Source organism: Cetorhinus maximus, chromosome 1 (assembly GCF_964194155.1).
Source record: "Cetorhinus maximus chromosome 1, sCetMax3.hap1.1, whole genome shotgun sequence".
NCBI lineage: Eukaryota > Metazoa > Chordata > Chondrichthyes > Lamniformes > Cetorhinidae > Cetorhinus > Cetorhinus maximus.
The window spans coordinates 153,312,940-153,318,939 of NC_135879.1; positions in this window are offsets into that span (position 1 = coordinate 153,312,940).

A 6,000-nucleotide genomic window follows, 5' to 3' on the forward strand; every position below is an offset into this window, starting at 1 on the left:
CTGCCATCAGCAAAGTGGTACCAGTGAAGTGCATCTAGCCAAAGGGAAGGATATCAAAAGGGGACATGGAAGAGGAACTTCCACCCAAAGTGCTTTCACTTCTTACCTGTTGCCCGCACTCCTGCACCCCCTGGTTAGTGCACAACATGCTATCTCATGTCCCAGTGGGCCTTTCTGCCCCTGTGCACGTGCATCTGCAGCAGACTTTGGCAGGATCCTCAATGGCTCAAAAACCCAGGCAACATTGGCCAATAGCAACACAATGGTCAGAGTAGGGGTCTGTGCAGCCTGTTGGAGTCAGACAGTTTGTGCCAGATAGGAGCAGTAGGAAAAGGTAGGGCACAATCTTGTCCCCTCCCTGATGTCAAGTTTGGTGGCGGGGCAGTTAAGGTGACCCTGTCAACTTCCTGCCTCCACCCCGATTAAGTGCATGGCGGGAAGACACATGAGTGGCCTTCCTGCCCCACCACCAATTGAGGCTCTTAATTGGCTGCTTTAAAAGGCCTCATCCCACCGCCGCTAGTATAAACCCATTTGACATCTGACATACAAGCAAACCCTGGCATGTTAGCTATCTGGCTCCCGGGGATGGGGGGGTTCCTCATTCAAAGGCACTCAGTGCTTGATTGAGGAACCCAACATCGAGCAAGGTGGCCTGAGAGCCACCCCCTGCCCTTGCTGCAAACTCCACTACATGGCCTATAACCCTCCCCCACCACTCCTACCCCTCAAACACCCTCCTGCCCCATCACTCGCCAATGGATTTGGTCCTGGGTCTTGGGTGTTTGTCATTCCGACAGCAGCCACTGCCTCCCTGGTGGTGCTGCCGCCAAAAGAGCTGCTGCTCTCTGAATTGCTAGCAACTTGTGGTAGATGGGACCTCTGTCCCTGCACTCCTGAACCTGTTGAAAGGCTGACCTGTCAACTGCCTGATTGGCACATAATACTGGTGGGCCCTCCTGGAAAGATACAAAATGGGGTTGTTGCCAGCAGCCAAGACCCCTGTCTCTGGCACAAGATTTTGACCGCAGATTAAAGATTGCAGTTTCACAATGATGGTGTATGAAAAATTAGAATCACATAAAATCTATTGTCTTGCCCATCTTTGGTTGCTGAGTGGCACGACGCCTCTAACTTGCTTGATGATGAATGGGAAAGGATGAATTGACAGGGACAAATGGGGGAGATGTGATGGGGTGGTTGGTTATTTGCAGAACTGCTTTGGGTCTGTGTCATTGATGTAGAGTGGGAAGAGTAGTTCCTGCATATGCTTCTGACATCTATCAGCTGGTGCAATCTAAGTAAACATTGCATTAATTAGGGCATTCCTGGCAGCAATGTGAGAATCGGATGCTCATTGCCTCATTGACTTCCCCCTCCTCCTATCCCTCGGAATCATCCATAAACAATCTGTGCTCTGTGACTTGTTCCTCCTGCAGGCCCAAACATCGCAGCTCCACAATGTTATGCAGAGCACAGCACACAACAACCATTCTGGACAACTTATTTGGTATGTACTGAAGGGCGTCTCCAGATCTGTCTAGGCACCTGAATTGGATGATTGTTCAATCCCACATCTGGTGGTCAAATGGCATTCATTGTATCACTGTTCAGTTTCATTCATCATGCTTCAGAGTGGGTGTCAGCAGCAAAGTTTGAAGTAGGCATCCCATGTTGCCTAGCAGCCACCCTTAAGTCTGCTTCAAGGTCTGAAGCTTGGAGCTTGGTGGCCTCAGGTTGAAATCATCATGGCAGCTCCCTGGGAATCTTGTGCATTGTCATAAGTATGCAGTTGATGATACCCTGCATCTGTGGGAAGCTAGACGAAGATGAAAATCTGTGCTAATGCATTCTGACTGGTATCGTCGCAGTCAAAGTTGACATCATTACCGACTTTGGCAAACAGCCGATCAGTTATTTGTCTTATGCACTTGTGAGCCACAAGCTGGGAGATCCTTGATATATTTCTGGCAGAGACCTGGATGGATCCAGAGGCAAAAATTTTGAGGGTGGTGGTGACTTGACAGTCACTGGCAACACATGGTCACCAGGTCCATTTGGTAGCTGCTCATCTTCTCAGAGCCTGCAGATGTCTTCAACCACTTGACACAACAACCAGAGCCTCCTGAAGCACTCTGTTCTGTCATGTCAAGGAAGTTCAGCCTCTGCTTCCCTCAGTCAAACAACAACCATCCACAATGATTCTCCTGGGTGACAGTGATAGAGTTGAAGAGAATATAGACATGCTGGTACACATGGCAGATGAAATGCATTGCAAGTAAGTATAATGCAATATACTTTAGTATGAAAAACAAGGAGAGGCAACACAAAATGAAGGATGCAATTCAAAGTGGGTGCAGGAACAGAAAGACCCGAGGGTATATGAGCACAAATATAGGCTGAATGATCTCCTTCTGTGCTATAGCCATTCTACAATTCTATGAGGTCCAGATCAACCGAGGATGATGGGAGTTAGCCATTAGGACCTGGTTCCTGCTCTTCCTCTGGCACAATCAACTATTCCTGCCTATTTATGCTGTGTGTAATTATTCCGTGCACTCTCTAACTCCATAGAAGGATGTACCTAAGATGTTTGAAAAGTAATGTATGATTTTGTGAGCAGGGCCAGCCTTATTGGTGGGTGATGTGCTTGACTGCTCGGGGCACCATGCTCAGCGGAGGAGGCAAACATTACATGATGGGAAACTACTGAAATAATGGTTAAAAATATAGTAGAGTCAGAATTGTTCTTATTTACACAGATCATAAGTGGTGGTTTGATCATCAAATTGCTCTGCATTCAGATTCAGCAGAACTTCCCCCTCTCCCTTCTCCAAAACCAATCAGTAAGGAGTTCCAAGAGCGGGCTGCCAGTTTTTTGTTCCATTCATGGTTGTCAATCAGATGATTAAATGAATGACCGGTGGCAGGCTTGGTGCAAGCTGGGAGGTGGAAGCAGAGCCCAGCTGCAACATGTGCATTGCCGAGAGAGCTGACTGTCACACCTAGGAGAGCACATATGCAACAGCACTGAGAATCACAAAGATCGCCAAGTAGATCCATGGCTGGTGGTGGGCACCAGGTGAGTTAAGACAGGCTTCTAAATAAACCAATCAATCCATAACACAAACTAAAGAATCCCTATCTTAATGCATAGACCTGCTCAAGAGGGGAGAATTAAAAAAAAACCGATTTAAATATGTAGTAGTTGGGAGTGAGAAATGTTTCTACTGTTACTTGTAGATGAAATTTGCTGTGAGAATGTAAACTTATTGGTAGATTGACTGTTGTAAACCGAAGCAGAAGAGTTTCAACATTTGAAAGTTGGTTTCCTTTCACTGGTACTACTATATACATATATTCAAAGAAAGGACGTCAAAATACAAGCTCACTCAGGGTGCTACTTCCTCAAGGCCGATCCTGGCTGCATGCTGTGAGTTGCTTTCTTGCTAGATGTTACAGGTTTTTGACTCAACATTTTGTGCTACACCCAGAGACAAAGAAAAGCAAAGCATGCTACGATGGTGTATTTGGAACAGGAACGACAAACCTTTGGTATTTTTTAGGTCAGATTTGGTGATGGTTCCTTTAAATCCAGCCATAGCACAAAAACATTTTCAAAATATTACTGCCGTTCAGATTCATGTACATAAGTTAAAAAACACATACAAAGTTGATAATTCTATCTCAACTCATGAATGCTGACCATAGGGATGCCTATGGAGGAAGCCCAAGTGGAGTATACACAGCGACATGAACTAGTTGAGCCGAATGGCCTGTTTCTGTGCCGCACAATTAATGTAATTTTAAGTAATAATAGAACACTCGGCATCTTTACTTATATCGAGTGTCAGCTGTGGCTTAGTTGTTGGTACACCTGCTTCTTAAATTATATGGCTTTGGGTTCAAGTCCCACTTCAGGACTTGAGCACAAAACTAAAGGCTGACAATCCAGTGCAGTACAGAAGGAAGTGCTACACTGTTGGATGTGCCGTCTTCAGGATGAAATATTAAACTGAGTCCTTGTCTGCTCTATCAGGTGAATGTAAAAGATCCAATGGCAGCATTTTGAAGAAAAGTAGGGGTATTAACTCTGGTATCCTGGCCAATATTAATCCCTCAATCGATCTCACAAAAATCATTAACTGGTCATTATCACATTGCTGTTTGTGGGAGTTTGCAGTTTACAATTTGGCTGTGGTGTTTCCGACATTACAACTGTTTAAAAGTACTTCATTGTCTGTAAAGTGCTTTGGGGCACTTGATAGTAGTGCAAAGTACTGTGCAAATACAAGTCTTTATTTCTTTTAAATAACAATTATAACTGATAAAAAGCCACAGCATAATCAAGATTCTGAGGATGTTATAACCTGAAGAATGAAGATCACACTTTCTATGTAATCATTCAAATATCAACATTGTATCATGGCATTAAATACATTCAATTTATGTTTAATAAATAACTAGCAGATCATCTGTTATGTTTCTTATTGTGAATTGAAGAATACACTATCTTATAACAACTGAAACACTACATTGTGTAATGCATAGTGTATAATTTTATAATTTCGTTTATCTCCCACAGTCTTGGTCCTACAATTGATAAAATGTCTCTTTTCCTTGTGTGGGTAATCTAGGGTTACATTTCAGTACTAAGGGTGTGTTGCATTTTTGGAGATGTCACCCTTCAGAGAAAATGCCAGAATGGAGTATCTTCTGTATATTCTGGTGTTTCAGGTGAATGTTAAAGATCCTTTAGTACAAGCCAAAAGAAAAGCTAGGAGTCCTCCTCATCTGCAAATTAACAATCCTCTGTCAACTAATAACAGCAAGAAAGGATAATCTGGCTACACTTTGTGGGATGCTCTTGGGTGAAAATGGTGTTTTCTTAAATAACAATTACTGGACTTCAAAAGTAATCTATGTGAATATTTCATCACAATATGGAACTATACAAATGTAAGTCTTTCTTCCTGTAATGTTTCTGTTTCTTTTCCAGTCTAATTGTTTCCATGCCCCTCTCTTTGTTTGTCTGTTCCAGTCTTCTCTTTGTCTTTCTCTCTCTCTCTGAATCTGTCTGCCACATGTTTTCATCATGCTACACGCTTACATGATTCTGTTTGATTCTATTCTCAGTCTTTATCTAACACCATCTGGATCTCTCCTTTGTTATCCATGGTTAGGCAATGTAGGAGATGGTACAACACACAAGTGACAGAGAAACTGTCTGAGGGCTGAGGATTAGGTGAAAGGGGGTGGGGCTTGTTGTTAACGTGAGATACAGTGGGTGTGCTAGTCGTGCCCAGGAGGAAATAAGTAACATGCAGTTAGGGAGCAAAATGAGCAGTAGATGACAAGTTGGGGGATGACGGGGCTGGCAGTGCCCAGTGGACAGGGAGTGGGATGTGGAATTAGTTGAAAAGCTGGAACATGAGAGCACCCAGAGAGAGGCAGTCTGAGATGTGACATTACTTGAAGAGTGTCGTTAGGGGCTGACACCTCTTTGGAAGAGCTGGATCAAATAGCATTTGGAGATTGGGCCTGTTGACTGGCTGAATTGGAGAACTGAGTTTAGGATCAGGCATGTGGTGGGCCTGGGAGCAACAGGGAGAGGCTGGAGCCTAGCAGGATAGGGCAAAAGGCCTTCGGGTCTGGCAGCAATTAAGGATCTGTATTTCCAGCAACCTGACTTTATTTACTAGCAGGTCTCCTGTGACATTATTCATAATGAATGAAAGATTTTTCTGTTATAAAGGTGGGTGCTGAAGTGTATGAGGGGGAGGGATGCAATTCAACATTGAAAGGGTTTAAAGAAAGAACCTGCATTTGTGCAGCACCTTTCACAACTTCAAGATGTCTTAAAATGCTTTATAAAGTATTTTTGAATTCACTTTTATAATATGGAAAACATGGCAATCAATTGTACACAGTGCATGTTCCCTTAAATAGCAATTAGACAACGATCAGATAATCTATTTTAGTGGTGTTGATAGAAGCATA